Source organism: Neofelis nebulosa, chromosome 2, assembly GCF_028018385.1.
Source record: "Neofelis nebulosa isolate mNeoNeb1 chromosome 2, mNeoNeb1.pri, whole genome shotgun sequence".
In the NCBI taxonomy this organism is placed as follows: Eukaryota; Metazoa; Chordata; class Mammalia; order Carnivora; family Felidae; genus Neofelis; species Neofelis nebulosa.
This window is the reverse complement of record NC_080783.1, coordinates 167330287-167346481: the sequence shown is the minus strand read 5'-3', so window position 1 is coordinate 167346481 and position 16195 is coordinate 167330287.

Here is a 16195-nt window from a genome sequence, read left to right as displayed (position 1 = left end):
AAGGAAGTCAGCCATGAGCTGTCTGTGGCCAATACTCCCAGCCACTGGGGTTACTGAGTGCCTTTGTTCTGAAGGGGGGTTTGGGTGGCACTCCACAGCATCCACCACACAAGCTCTCTCACACTACAGGAAACAGAGTCCAAGGGAAGGGAGGTAGATGACACAGCAAGGTGATGGAATAAATACAGCGCTCAGGACTGTAAATGTCACAGTGTCTCTCTTTCGTACCAATAAATAAATCATTTGCTGAGCATCTCCCATGTGCCAGCCAATGTGTTTAGCATGTTACATGGATTCTTACGTGAACTAATCAGGTGAAACCCTATATAATGGGTATTATTGCCTTCGTTTTCTAATGGAGGAAACCAAGGTCTTGCACGTATATAGTTGCCTAGCAAAGCTCCTGGCACATATGACAGACCTGTCGATATTTGAAGCCTGTGTTCACAACCCCCACCCCACCCCTATAATTGACCCAGCAGCTTCCCCCCTATTGCTGCAAATCATGTTGCTGCTGTAATCATCAACAATGAAATTGAGGAACAAGTTATCTTTCCTGCCCAGCAATCCCTCACCCTCACAGGAACTGCTATTTTGGTCATCATTTGAGATTCTTGCCCATTGCAATTCCCATGCATTCTTAATGAAACGAATTTCTACGTTATCCAACGAAAGAGGCCCATGGGTCAAGTCATGTGACTAAACATTGTTTCAGCCATTTAGCAAATATTTATCACATGGTGCTGACCATGTGATAGCCTCACGCTAAGCATTTCACATTTTTTCTTGGACTGGCCAAGGAGGTCGGTATTTATGTCCCTAATTTATAAATGAGGAAAACAGAGGCTTAGAAAGTTCAGCTTCTCACCCAAGACCACATAGCCTGGATTTAAATGCAGATCTGCTTTATTTTAACAGGGATGTCTTAATTCACTATCTGTTATTACATAAATACACATCAAATACCTGTGCATTGCCCAGCACTGTGCAGACACGTGCTGGGGACAAAGCTCTATTAGGGACGAATGCTCCCATCACTTGCCTTCACTGATGTTGCATTTTAGAGCAGGAGTCACAAATACAAACGCCTACAGGGGTTTGGAATGAAGTGAATGGGTGGGGAACATGCGGGAGTGGAGAGTTACTCCCTGGCTTCTGTGGCCAGCGGCTACTCAACTCCAGCCAAATGTTGCTATGTGAAAACTTGGGGCCTGGGCTGCCCGATTTCTCATTCTCCAAGAGCAGCCAGAAACCTGCATTTTATATGAAATACCTTGTTACTTTAGAGTTGGGAACTAATCCAACCACTTTGTAATCACGAATGTGGGGCAAACAAAAGGCATATGCAGGCCGGACTGAAACCTGGTTGACCACAACCTGGGTCACCTGGGTGACCACAAATGTCACTTTACACTGAGGTTCCTAGAGGATCAGCCCACCTGAGTTCAGATCAGTCTCACCCTGGAAGACCAAGGGCACCCTGCCCTCTCTCCCTGGGCCTGGAGACTTTGCCCATACTACAGGAAGCTTTGGGTAGTGTCTCTAAGTTGTTCTGCTGGAGGAATCCCACAGCCTCTGCAGGGCCGCTCTCTTATTCCTTGAAGCTCTATTCTTTCCTGAGCCAAGGCTGTTAGTTGACCCACTTCTGTCAGGAAGTAGCTTGATCGTGGGCGTCTGCAAACAGTAAGACATGGCTACGTGACGACTGCTCATAGCCTCCTTCCCCCTTCTTGTTCCCGCTGCCACCAGATGGTTCTGAGATAATGCCACGTCTTTCCTGCAAGAAATAACATTCCTGAGCCGTAATCCTCTCTGATCATCCTGGGAATGCAATTTGTCAGCCTCTCCCCTCTTGTCACCACTTCCCCTGTCTTATCTTCACAGGCTGGGGGTCCCAAGCTGGTCACTTTCCAAGGAGAGTCAATCATCCCTTGCTGGGAGGTCAGGGGCTCACGTAGATGGTATAAACGTGCAGACACAAAGTTCTGGCTCACCCATGGATGCTTACAATGTGATTGTGACCATCCTGTCGGTCCCCAAATTATTTGTGATCCCAATCTCACTCATTCTCTCTACTGTTAAAATTCATGTTCTCTAATCAAAGAAGTTCTTACCTCTCACAAATCTCCCAGAGGACAAAAACAAGATGATCTTTGCTCACACACCTGGCATCCAGCCAAGCTCTGATCTCTTATCCCAGCCCTTCCCTTGCTCCTCAACATGACTGCAGCTACCGTTAGACATTCCATTTTAGCTCTGCAGATGACATCAGACGCAAGGTGTGGGGATGTAATTGTGGTTACCACCTGCTCCTGAATAGTAATTAGTAGGAAGGGGGAATTAGACTTCAGAGATGAGGTCATTATTAGCTGGAAGAAAAAGCTGGCAGAAAAAAAAAGTGGCACCATTATTCTGAATCACTCATCCTGTTGTTTTTACATTTTTTTAATGTTTATTTATTTGAGAGAGAGACAGAGACAGAGACAGAACACGACTGGGGAGGGGCAGAGAGAGAGGTAGACACAGAATCTGAAGCAGGCTCCAGTCTCCACACTGTCAGCACATAGCCCAATGTGGGGCTGGAACTCATGAACCGTGAGATCATAACCTGAGCTGAAGTTGGATGCTGAACCAACTGAGCCACGCAGATGCCCCTGGATCATTCATCTTTTTAAGTGTGAAACTGATGGCTGACATGCCAAGACCTGAGGGTTTAAAACCCAGGAAATATGGAAGATACTTTGAATACATTGCTTGCCATACATGAATCTTGGCACTGGAGATGTTTATACGTGACGGTTCAGTTATTTTGAAGCTACCCTCCAAAGACCATGTTATGCCACCATATTTAAATTTCACTGGTCACAAATTTGGATAACACTGTGAAAAGCAAGACATCAGATTCTCTATGGAGTTTTATCTCCATTTAATACATGATTTCACATAATCCTCATAAAGAGCCCTGTTGAGATATTATTATGCTCATTTTACAGATCATTGTATAGGAGATCATGAGCTGTGGTAATATTCGTGAAAGTGAAGACTTGAGAAAGTCTCAACAAGTATCTCCTTTGTATGTCAGGAGTCAACTGAACTAATTTGCCTCTTCTCTACTTGGAACAATCCAGCTGAAAGGGAAATCATGGGTGCAAGGATTTGGAGAAAGTCTCCTTCTAACTGTGACACAAGCATCAGCTGAGGCCTTCCTGGATTTTGAGAGCTAACGAGAGCTTGCACAACCTCCCATTGGTCATCTAGGAGAGCCTTACTCCCAGAGTCATTTACCAGTTCTCTGGGCATTGGGGTCATATGGGCAGCTCCCCTGAATAGGAGAACTGTCTCTATTGCTTTGGGAGTATCCCCAGGGCAACCTTTTTTAAAGATTTCCATAAAAATCCAAACACATATTTTAGGGTTTTATCGACTTTGCAGAATTTGTGTGTGTGTGTGTTTTGGGGGGGGGGGGAGTTAAGGAGGAGATACTCAAAGAAGCACACAGCATGCCACCATTTTACTCAATTTTCCTCCCTCCTTTCCCCCCTACCCCCTATTATCACTCTCATTCTCCAAGAAGAGAGTAACAACTCATCCTCTCTTATGCAATCCCCCGGTCCTTTTCACTAAAGTGGCACCAGCCAACTCCCACAACTTGAGAGGCTTAGAGTGGCCTCAGTTGAGGCTAGCAAAGTGTTTTCCTATGAAATGTTCTTATATCTTCTGCTGCTGAAAGAATAAAATCTCTCCCTTTGGTACTACAACCATGAGAACTGCCCTAATATGGAGGAGACTGCCTGTAGAGATACGGAGACTGATTTTTCTGTAAGGCAAACCCACAGAGAACCATTTAGGGGGACAGTGGAGAAGGATTAAATGGATGGTTATGCCAAACTACCTTTAAGACCCTTCCAACCCAGAGAGTCTTTAGTGTAAGAGTTCTGAGCGCACCCAGACTGATGGAGTCCATGTTCCATCTCCCATGAGGCTGCAGGAGGGCCGGCACATTACTTGCGCCCTGCACCACCACCTCCCCGGTCCCACATCTGTAAGGTACCAGCAATAATAAAGGACAAAATATTTCTGTTATTTAGCACGATGCCACAGCGTTATTTAGTAACAATTCTGTTACTACACAGTGACACCGTCATGCGAGAGGACTGCTAGTCTTATCTTCATTTCAGAGGCAGCAGAATTTAATAAAAAGAATACCCAATCAGGAGTGAAAGGAAATAAACTCCAGCACCGCTCTTTGTACGTAGTATCTGAGTGATGTTAAAGGGACCAGCTGACCTCCCTGGGCCTCACTGTCCTCACCTGAAACTGTGAAATGATGGTGATGATGCTCTCTGACCACTTCAGTTGTCATGAGAGCTACATAAGAAATTTAGGGTAACCGTGCTTTGAAATTTTTAATTACCTTAAAAATCAGTCAGGGGGCGCCTGGGTGGCGCAGTCGGTTAAGCGTCCGACTTCAGCCAGGTCACGATCTCGCAGTCCGTGAGTTCGAGCCCCGCGTCAGGCTCTGGGCTGATGGCTCAGAGCCTGGAGCCTGTTTCCGCTTCTGTGCCTCCCTCTCTCTCTGCCCCTCCCCCGTTCATGCTCTGTCTCTCTCTGTCCCAAAAATAAATAAAAAACGTTGAAAAAAAAAAATTAAAAAAAAAAATCAGTCAGAATGGAGGTATTTGCCACATGTGCCTTACAGGTGCCCATCCTACACCTCCTTTTGATCTTTTTTTTTTAATTGAAGTACAGTTAACATACAATATTATATTAGTTTTCGGTTTACAATGTTTAGTTTTGACAATTCTATGCATTATTCAGTGCTCACTATGATAAGTATAGTCACCATCTGTCACCATACAATGTTATTACAATATCATTGACCATATTCTTTATGCTGTACTTTTCGTCTCCATGACTTTATTCGTTTTATAACTGGAAACTTGGATCTCTTAATTCCCTTTATCTGTTTTGCCCTTTCCCCACCCTTCACTTTCTGAGTCCTGCTCTCCCCAGTGCTTTTGCACTGCCCTCAGTTTGTGTGGGACTCACCAAAGCACGCCAGCTGATTCATGCTCCAAGAGAAATAACCCCAAATCTACTCCACCCTCAATCCCACTCCCTCCCACCCGAAAGACTCCTGTCCTGAAAGTCTCTGCTATCTGCTGTTTAAGAATTTATGCATAATTTTGTAAGCTACCATTCTTTGAAAGTATATTTGTATTTTCAGTAGAAGTCTTCTAGAAACATTGTCCCATAAACCAACAGTAAGATAAGGATAGTGGAATTATTTTAGAGGACATGCGGTGAGGGAAACAAAGGCAAGAAAAATGTAATTTAAATTCAATTCCCTTACAGCCTGTAGCCCAATGACAGATGTCGGGGACCTACAGTGTATAACACTCCCCAAGACGTTTATGGCTGCCTTAATGCCTTAATGTTTACACTTCCTTAAAAACTAAAAGCAACCTTATCTTGACAATAGCTAAATCTTCAGGGTCCTGTGAGACCCTGCTTTCAGCATCCAGAAATTCCTTGGAGACCTACACCATCTATACCTCCACAAACTTAAAAGTATATAATCAGTTGCTCCACACAACCCCAGTGTAGCTCTTTCTGCCCCCGGGGTCCTGTCCCCGTGCTTTCATAAAATCACCTTTTTTGCACCACAGCCAAGAATTATTTCTTAACCGTTTGCTCACAAACCCGACTTCAAACTCCATCAAGATGGACATTACGGTGTTTGCGCAATTTTAAAAAGCCTGCTTTGGGGGTGCCTGGGTGGCTCAGTCGGTTAAGCGTCCAGTTTCATTGAGGTCATGATCTCGTGGTTCGTGGGCTGACCGCTCAGAGCCTGGAACTTGCTTCGGATTCTGTGTCTCCCTCGCTCCCTGCCCCTCCCCCACTCATGCTCTGTCTCTCTCTCTCTCTCAAAACTAAATAAACATTAAAAAAAATTTTTAAAGCCTGCTTTACCTATAGGTGGGCCAAATTTGTATCCTATTGGAGCTTCTACCACAAACCCCATTAAACATCTGTATGGTGCACGGACACTCATGTCCTTGGAGCAGCTTTCATTCTATACCAAACTGCCTCTCTTGTATGACCAGAGACAGAGGCATAGACCAGGTGACCTCAAGACTTCCTTTCCAATTCTTAGAATCAAATATCAAAGAGATTCCAGGCAAAGCAATTGCAACCTTGTCTCATTTCTTCAACAACAAACATTTACTAAACCCTACAGTAAACCAGGCGCTATGCCAGAATCTGAGCCCACGGAGCTCAATAAATGCAGTATATCCCTGAATTGGACACTAACCTCTTGCCATGAAACTACATAAAGGTACAATGAATTCCTAATATTTGAAAGAAAAACAAAAACAAAAACAAAAACTTTTCACATGTAGTTTCTCATTTGTTCTTCAAATAACTGTGTGATCTAATAACTGATATCCCCATTTAACACAGGAGGCGTCTGAGGCTCTGAAGTCTTGAGGGATTTGTCTAATGTCAAAGAATCAGTAAATAGTGGCCCGGGAATTTGAGAGGGCAGGTACTTTAAGGGAAAGGCAAGCCTGTTTTCCTTAGTCTCTGCCACCCATCTTTAAGATTCTGGACCTGTTTATATTAAGAGTGCAAACCAAACAGAGAAGTATTATGCAATCAACTCACCCTGGTCCCTCTGATGTATCAGATGTCCTCTCCCCTTATGCCTTTGCTCTCTCTATTATAGACATCAGGCCAAGGCAAATGTAAGACAAGAGCAGATTTGTATGCTCCAAAAAGGCAGTGGACCTTGAAGGGTGTGTCACCTGCCTGAGCCATTATCTTCTCCTTTATCAGAAGGGCCCTGATTCACAGCACATTTCAGAACTAGAGTGGGAGAGTCATGCACAAAACCAAATCCTAGTATTAGAATAGTCTTGAAGCCTCTAGGCTTCTTGTCTAGGGACAACAGTTTGGTCACAGGGCTTTCACTCTTCATTTGTGTTCAAAGGGGATTGTAGCTGCCTGCAGTTTCTGTGACAACGGCCTTTTTCTCTGTAAGTAATTCTACCCCAAGCACAGAGGAAGTTGGTAATCAGTTCTTAATAAGTGTTCACAGATGATTGACGAATGACTGGAAATACATCTTCCTTCTCCCATATACACTTAATCGTTCCCAACAATGAGTTCATAAAGTCTTCTTTTGCATTATAAGGAAATTTACTTTAGTGTTTATGGAAGCTAACACAAGTAGATTTAGATAAACATTCTCTAAGCCATTAATAGTTCAACCCTTTCTAAAAATAGCCTTTAACTAGAATTTCTCTGGGCCAAATCAGCTTGGGTCTCAGTAATCCTGTATCAAAACAGTATTTCTTGGGCTCTTCTCCTACCTGCTGTTGCAGTAATTCTGGCCATCTCATACTCCTCTCTGCTCATTCTGGGAGACCCCAGGAAGTGGAGATCTTATGTAGCACTCTTGGCTACCATTGTCCTCCTTAAAAAAAAAAAAAAAAAAAGATTTTTTAAAATGTTTTTACACTTATTTTGAGAGCGAGAGAAAGAGAGTGAGTTGGGGAGAGATAGAGAGAGAGGGAGAGAGAATCCCAAGCAGGCTCCACACTCAGCACAGGGCCCAAAGCAGGGCTCAATCTCACAAACCATGAGATCATGACCTGAGCCGAAATGAAGAGTCCTATGCTTAACCGACTGTGCCACTCAGGCATCCCCATTGTCCTATTTTCCATCCTTGTAGCAGTGATGTCTTCTGTCATGACCAGTGCCAAAGACTCCATGGTATCACTTTGCTTCTGGAGCATGGTGACCTCTCCATTCCAGATTGGAGCTGACTCTGGCTCAGGCAGTGTTCCTTCATGTGAACAGACCACTGGAGGCCCCAAACACCTGCCCTCCATGTGTGTTTGGAACTGTATCCTAGGACAAGTATAGCTTAAACTATCAAGCTGGGATCCCTGTTGCAAAGCTAAAAGCAAGCAACTGCATTGGCTTTTTTGCAGATAAAGTTGAATTAGCCTAGATCTGGCTGAGGAGGTGATAAGTGTGTTGGCAACATCTGGGTTTCTTTTGTTTCCGGTATAAATAGTTACTATTCCTCATTCATAGGGTGCTTGGAGGGAAAAACGAGTTCATTTTTTCCCTCCTCTGAAAAAAGGAAGAAAAAGCAGAAACTTGGGGCACAGTCCCTTGATGGATCTGAGCGACATAATTTCTCTACCAGAAGTTGAGACACATGTCTGACAGGTGAACTCACTATCATGGCAATGGAACAGACGATTTGAAACGAAGGTTCTTTAAGATGCCGAATGTGTCCGTTATTTCTTGCCTTGCTCCATATAGCAGTTCGTATAGCTGTCAGGGATATTTAAAGACAGCAAAGAAATTTAGACAAGAAGAACATATAAATAAAAAAGACAGACATGATTGGGGCACAAAATAGAGCTGGAATGAGGGTCATACAAAAATACCACTCACGAGGCTCTGAGCTTCCCAGTATCAACACATGAAAAGAAGCCCAGTTAGTTATGGGGTTCCTAGATTTCTCAGGATTTGTTTTAAATTTCTCAAGAAAAGATAGCTATTTTTGATACCAAATAAAAATAAATTGCTCCCAAGAGTATTTATAAACTGAGTGCCATGAATAATTTTAGAAAATGTAGTCAACAAGACTAAAGAAAGCATTCAATGAGCAGAGAGGGTGATTGTAAGTGCAGAAATGGAAGATTAAAGGAGTCCCAGGCAGAACTGTAGGCTCTTGCCCTCTTTTCCCCACTCCCCTGCCGGCCTCTCCCTTCTACGTGTTTTGCTCCATCTGGCACTGTTCTTTCTACTCCTTTTCCCTCAGTGTCTCTATCCCTCTATCCGTCTCCCTCCTTCTCTCTCTCTCTCTCTCTCTCTCTCTCTCTCTCCTTCAGTAAAGTTGTTTCCCCTCCCCTGTCCTGAATTTCAGAAAAAGCATTGCCCAAGGGCTTTGAGTTAGACCTATGTTTCTGCCTGATCTCTATCCCTAAATATCGATTTAATACTTAGCAAGTGTTTCTTGAGCTTTAATTTAGGTAATCCTATCTAGTCTCAAGACTTGAAACATCATCTGTGGGGCTCCTGGGTGACTCAGTGGGTTAAGCTTCCAACTTAGGCTCAGGTCATGAGGGTTTTGAGTTTGCGGGTTTGAGCCCCGCGTCGGGCTGTGTGCTGACAGCTCAGAGCTGGGAGCCTGCTTTGGATTCTGTGTCTCCCTCTCTCTCTGCCCCTGCCCTACTCATTCTCTCTCTCTCAAAAATAAATAAACATTAAAAAAAAATTTAAAAAAACAAACAGAAAAGAAACATCGCCTGTAGTCTCACATCTTCCAAGCTTGTGCGTCTTTTTCTGACCTCTCCCCCAGAATCCCAACTTATATATCCAATGCCTCTGAATATCCATTCCCACTCAGATGTCTGATAAGCCTTTCAGTGTCCAAATCCAAAGTACCATGAAGTCTGGGTTTTTCTCCCAATCTCCCTGTTTTGAATCTAGCCCCACTCCCAGGCTGATTCCCACACATTCTCTGCAGTAATCTAGTTAAAACCAAGTCAGATCATGGTACTTTCTTGCTCGTAACCCTCCAATGCTGCTCTTGTATTGAATAAAACCAAAATTTCCTATCAGGGAGTGCCTGCAAGGCTGTATGCGACCTGGCCCTGACTATCCGAACTCATCATTGACTCTCCCCTTTATTCATTGTGTTCTGTAGAGCCTTACTATATAGAACCTTGTTCCCAGAACAGGCCAAGTTCATTACCACCTAGGGCCTCTGCACTCTCTATTCCCACCACCTGAGCATGGTTCTCCAGATCTTCACGAGGGTCATTCTCTCCTTCATTCTGGAGTATCAAATGCCTTTTCCTCAAAGAGGCCTTCCTCATCATCCCATCCCATTACTCTTTATCCCCTCTTTTGCTTTATTTTCCCTCATAGCATTTATTATGTTGAATTGTTTTATATACTTGTTTATTTTTTGATTGTCCATCTCCCTCAGGCAGAATATAAATTCCCTGAGACAGGGTCTTGCCTGCCTTGTTCTCACAACACTCCCAGCACCTAGTGAACAGTGCTTGGCACATTAGACAAATTCAAAACATTGTTGTTGAGGGTTGCCTGGGTAGTTCAGTTGGTTAAGCGTCCAACTTTGGCTGAGGTCATGATCTCACGGTTCATGGGTTCAAGCCCCATCTCAGGCTTTGTGCTCACAGCTCAGAGCCTGGAGCCTGCTTCAGATTCTGCATCTCCCTCTGTCTCTTCTCCTCCCCTGCTCTCATTCTGTCTCTCTGTCTCTCCAAAAACAATAAACATTAATTCTTTTTTTCAAAACATTTTTGTTGAGTGAACATTTGAATGTGCCCGACACACAGTGGACCTTGAATGCCTGCTAACTGAATGAATAAATATAACAGGTGCTGGGGATACAACAGTGAACAAGACAGGCAGGCCTGTTCCGCTCATGGCACTTAGCCAGAAAGGCAGGCATTGAATATTTAAGAACAATAAAACAAAAAGAGTTTTATGATAGAGGAAGTTCAGAGGAGTAGCAGGTGCCACTAATCTAATCTGGTATAGAATTCAACACCTTTCATGTATGGCCTTAAAAGGTAACCTCTCCTGGGCCAAGTAGCCACCTGTGTGCAAAAGTATCCTCAGTCTGAGTATCATCAGTTGTGCAACTTTTGCAGGGAAGAAACAGGATGTACGTAAAATGTCTGGCACCTAGTAAATGCTCAGTAAGTTTCCGCTACCATTGCTGTTATGATATATTAACACCTGTTCTACTTCATGGAACCCCTCAGCATCTTTTGAACTAGCTTACTACATTTGGGAGAATGGCTTACATTTTGAATTCCGCTGTGCCAAGTTAGAAGCCCGAAGCCTTCTTTCCCAGCCTTTCGCGAAACCCAGATGTCAGTCCTTAGAACTGTGCTTCCCCAGCAACTTCATTCTCTTTGGGAAGAGACCAATGTGCTGATTCAGGCATCCGATGAACACCATCTTATTAACAAAAAGAGTGGCTGGAGCCTCCAGCTCTGGGCTACAGCACTGGCTGAGATTCAGATATTCTCAGTCTGGGGTACTGTAAGCCAAGGTAGTTGCTTCCATTAGTGGCAGTGGTGTGAACACTTTGTCCACAAGAGGTTTGAGGTGCTGTTTCTAGTTGAATAGCCCCTAACCCTGAGTCTCTGGCTCTCCTGGAGATTCTCTGAGTTCCTTAATGTCCTTAGTAAATTTCTTTTCTGCTTAAACTGGTTAAGGTAAGCTCTGGGTTTGCAACGAAGGACCCAAGTGACACACAGATCATCTGAATTATTAAGTGGCTTAGGACCCTATGTTGTGTATACCATATTGATTATTGATCAAGGTCTTGTCCGGGTCAAAGGTATCAAGGAAGGGGCCCTCAGGTAAGGGACCATTATTATCTCAAAGGTAACCCTCTCCACACAGCCTTTCCTGACAGCAGCTAGAGGGTCTCTTCTGCCTCTCGCACTGTCAATGCTGCTTATTAATGCTTGCCATGATCACCTTGCCTGGGACATATTGTAGGCTCTGTCTCATTCTTAAATTCTCTTCAAGTCTGCATTCATTCAGCTTTCACTGAGCACCTATTATGTGTCAGATATTAAGGACTCAGCTCCCTTCAAGGAATTTACAGTCTCCCCAGATGACTAGCCTGTAAGCAACAACTGACAGGCTTTGTGATGTTAGGTCAGCAGGATGTTAGGTTGGCAGGATAATGTAATGACTACATGCCTAAGGTTGGGGATGAGACTGACCTAGGTGCAAGTTCCGGTTTGACATTAGCTGGTGAATTTTGCTAAATTATTTAATCTCTTATGCTTCAATTGCCTCGCCTATAAAATAGCCAATAATCACTAATAGAGTGGTTGTGAAATTCACATAAAATCACATAAGAAGTATTTAAGAGTGCCTGATTCTTTGCAACCTTCAATACGTGCCATTATTATCAACAACAGCAAGCATGTCTGGGGATGTCAGGAAATCCTTCACAGAGGGAAAAAGGCTTATTACTTAGAGGAAGTATTCTTAATCTAAGCAGGCAGGTGCACCTATTCATTCAGCTTTTTAGTCAACAATTTTTCATTTTTAAAAACGGTTTCTTGTAACATCCTGGGATGAGGAGTATCCTGTTTTGGTTCTTCTATTTTGCAAACAGAGAAAAATGTCAGGAGCTGATTACCTCATTCAAGTACATACTAGTTTTGTTGCTTAACTAGTTAAGGCTTTCTGTGAGAAAAGATTGTGCAGTAAATCTGATACTTCTCTGTGCAAAGCTTTCGGAGAACACAGAAATGCATAACCACTAACAGACACCACTGTGCTCGAGGTGAAGATACTGAGGTAAACACACAGTGTAGACAGAAAAGTTAGAGTGATCATTTTGTGGTATTGGGCTAGAGTTACAAGAATAAGGAAGAGCTCACAGTCAAAGAGGGCTGGTCAGAAAAGACATCATAAAGAAGGTAAACTAAAGCTCGGCTTCAGGGCGCCTGGGTGGCTCAGTCGGTTGAGTGCCTGATTTCCGCACAGGTCATGATCTTGCGGTTTGTGGGTTCAAGCCCTGTGTCAAGCCCTGTGCTGACGGCTCAGAACCTGGAGGTTGCTTCGGATTCTGTGTCTCCCCCTCTCTCTGCCCCTCCCATGCTCATGCTCTGTCTCTCTCTGTCTCTCATAATAAATAAATGTTAAAAAATAACTAAAACTCAGCTTCAAAGTATGAATAGAATTTAGGCAGTGGGTACAGACATGTCACAGGGAGAGTGTCATAAAGCAGACCAGATATGAACAAAGGGCATGGTGGTAAAGACACATGCTCATTCAGGAGACCTCAAACAGCCAAACTCTGCCTGCAGAAAGTTCTTATGAAGGATGCATAGAAGATAAGAATTTGGAGATCATTGCTAGATCAAGGAGTTTGGATTTTTCATTCTATAGACAACGAGCAGCTACTGCAGGGTTCTGAGGAGATTTTAGGCATATAAGCAGACTGTAATGGGAGAGCATAAAGGGTAGAATAATGGAGGCAAGAATTCAAATCAGAAGTCATTGCCATCATCCTGACATAAAATTGGCGTTGTGGTGGGATTGAAAGGAAGAGGTGAATGAAGCAGACATTTTGCCTGAGTAATTACCAGCACTTAGTTATTCGCTAACTATGGTGGGAGACGGATAATCCACACAGCATGAGTTGGAAGTTCTCTCAGCCCTGCATTATTTCTGAAAGTGCTGACAGACTACCTCTAGCAGAATCACTTAGGTTATTAAAAATTTGGATTCCTGGGGCACTTGGGTGGCTCAGTTGGTTGAGTGTCCCACTCTTGATTTCAGCTCAGGTCATGATGCCAAGGTTGTGGGATGGAGCCCTACACTGGGCTCTGCCCTGAGCACGGAGCCTGCTTGAGATTCTCTCTCTCTCTCTCTCTCTCTTTCTCTCTCTCTTCCTCTGCCTCTCTCCCCCACTCAAGCTCTCTCTCTCTCTCTCTCTCTCTCTCTCTCTAAGACATAATTCAGATCCCTGGGTCCTATTTCAACTTGCTGAATCAGAATCACTGGGATCAGGAGCCCTACCATTATGCACTTCAATAAGCTTCTCAAGTGATTCTTCATGCCTGTTACAAGTTTGAGAATACCTGCCTTAGAGATTATTTGACCAACTGTATTTGCTTTCAAGAGGGGGAAACTGGGGTTCAAAGAGGTCACATAACTTCCCTAAGGCTACATAGCTATCTGGAACTAGGATGAGGGCTCCTAACTCACAGGCTTGACTTGTTCCGCCATGCCACCCAAGATTGATATCTGACGGCTGGGTGTTGCAAGGAAGGCACTGCTTCCTCACTTTCAAAGCAGCGAGGCAGAAAAAACTGGAACTAAAATCTAATGCATACAGATGTGATTGGCTTAAAGTTCCAGCAAGCTGATGTCTGCCTGCTGTGGCCCAGAGGGCCATCCTGCAGGCAGGCTACCGCTGCTGTCTGTGCTCTCACCAGGGCCTGACTCTCAGACTCTGAGCATGCAGGTTCATGGGAATAGCCAGGGCCGGATGACCTCCTCAGAGCACCCCTAACACACAGATGGGGGACGTTCATCCACACAGCTGATCCTGGCTCTCGGAGGGACAGCAGTGCAGTGAGTGTTTCTTGACTTATTACCCTAGATAGAGCAAGACTGGGAGGACTTTACTTAGCTGTTCTGAGTGTCAGCTTCTTTGATAAGACATGTGATTTGGAAGACTTACACTGAATTTGGAGAAAGAAGATCTGGGTTAAAGTCCTTTTCTAGCTGTAGAATTTGGGCCAGTTATGATATATTGTTATCATGAGATTGACTATGCCAATCCCCCTATTTTATAGGTTAAAAAAAAAAACCCAGAGGGTCACCTGGGTGGCTCAGTCAGTTAGGCATGTGTCTTCGGCTCAGGTTAGATCTCATGGTTGATGAGTTCAATCCCTGTACCAGGCTTGGTGCTGACAGCTCAGAGCCTGGAGCCTGCCTCAGATTCTGTGTCTCCCTCTCTCTCTGTGTCTCTCCCCAACTGGTTCTCTCTCAAAAGTAAATAAATAAACATTTAAAAAAATTGTTAAACCCAGAAACTCAGAGAGAAAAATAATCTGTTCAAAGCTACACAGCATATTCATTTCCTCAAAATGTCCATCAAAAGATGAATGGATAAGGAAGATGTGGTATGTATGTGCACACACACACACACACACAGGAATATTATGCAGCCATAAAAAAGGATGGGCTCCCACCATTTGAGACAACATGGATGGGTTTAGAGAATATTATGCTAAGTGAAATAAGTAAGACTGAGAAAGACAAATACTGTATTATTCCACTCCGAAGTGGAATATAAAAAAAAAGAACAAACAAAAAGCAGAATTAGACCTATAAAGACAGAGAACAAACTAATGGTTTCCAAAGAAGAGAGGGGTGCTTGCAGGGATGGGCAAAACGGATGAACAGGAGTGGGAGATACAGGTTTCCAGTTATGGATTGAATAAGTCACAGAATAAAACGCATAGCATAGGAAATATGGTCAATGATATTGTAATAATGATGTATGAAGACAGACGGCAGCTACATTTGTGGCAAAAATAGCATACAGCATAAACTTGTTACATCACTACATTGTACACCTAAAATTAATGTAACATTGTGTATCAGCTATACTCAAATCAAAGAAACAAATAAATATTAAAAAAAATCAACTGCACCTTTCTATTAATGCTTTTATGAAGCTCAAATATATATGTGTGTATATATGTATTTATATTTATATAAATTATTATAAATAATTAAATAATTAATTAAATATTTATTAAATAATTAAGTATTTATATTTATATTTATATCACAGTATTTGTTGTGGGTGCCAGGGATTCTTCATCTACTCTTTTCATGTAGTAAAATGGTAGCCATCATTCCCATCCACCATACATACAACAGGTGTATAACAATGTAAAATGACACAAACATACACGCATAAGAATTATGTAAAAGGATTTTGAGAAGAAAAGGATTAATTCAGGGTGAAAATATGTTTATGAGCCCATTTCTGGGTTGACATTATGCACTCTCTCATAGGCTTCCTAGGGCCATAACTGTTAAGAGGTGCTCCAACCCCTCCACACCCTACATTCAGAAAGGCGGCCATTACCACATTCTCTCTGTCTTGTTCGTCCACTACCCACCTCATTTTTTCTGGGGACAGAGGGTAGGGGATCTAACACAAGTATGTCTAATCAGGTTGCCCAAAACAAGGGAAGCCTCAGCAGATATCTGGACTTGCATCAGATAAACGAATCTGTTATTTTTAACTCATAAATATTTGTAGCCTTTGGGTCACTATGTCTTCTTAGAAGTCACCAAGCTCTAGTGTTCAGCATTAGACTCAGCCAAAGAAATTAGATGAAGTATAGTGGAAATACTGCCTCATGCTTCCTACTGCAAATCTTCACCCTTTCCTCTCCTGGTTTTAACTTTCTTCACAAAGATACAGTAGTAAAATACACTTATTGTTACAATTTTATTCTTATGCACAGCAAAGTTTAAGAAACTCTTAAATCCTTAGACCAAAGTTTAAGAAATGCTGCCTTCCCTATGGTACAAGCCAATGTTTATGACTGGTAGGCTAGGCACATGAAGAATT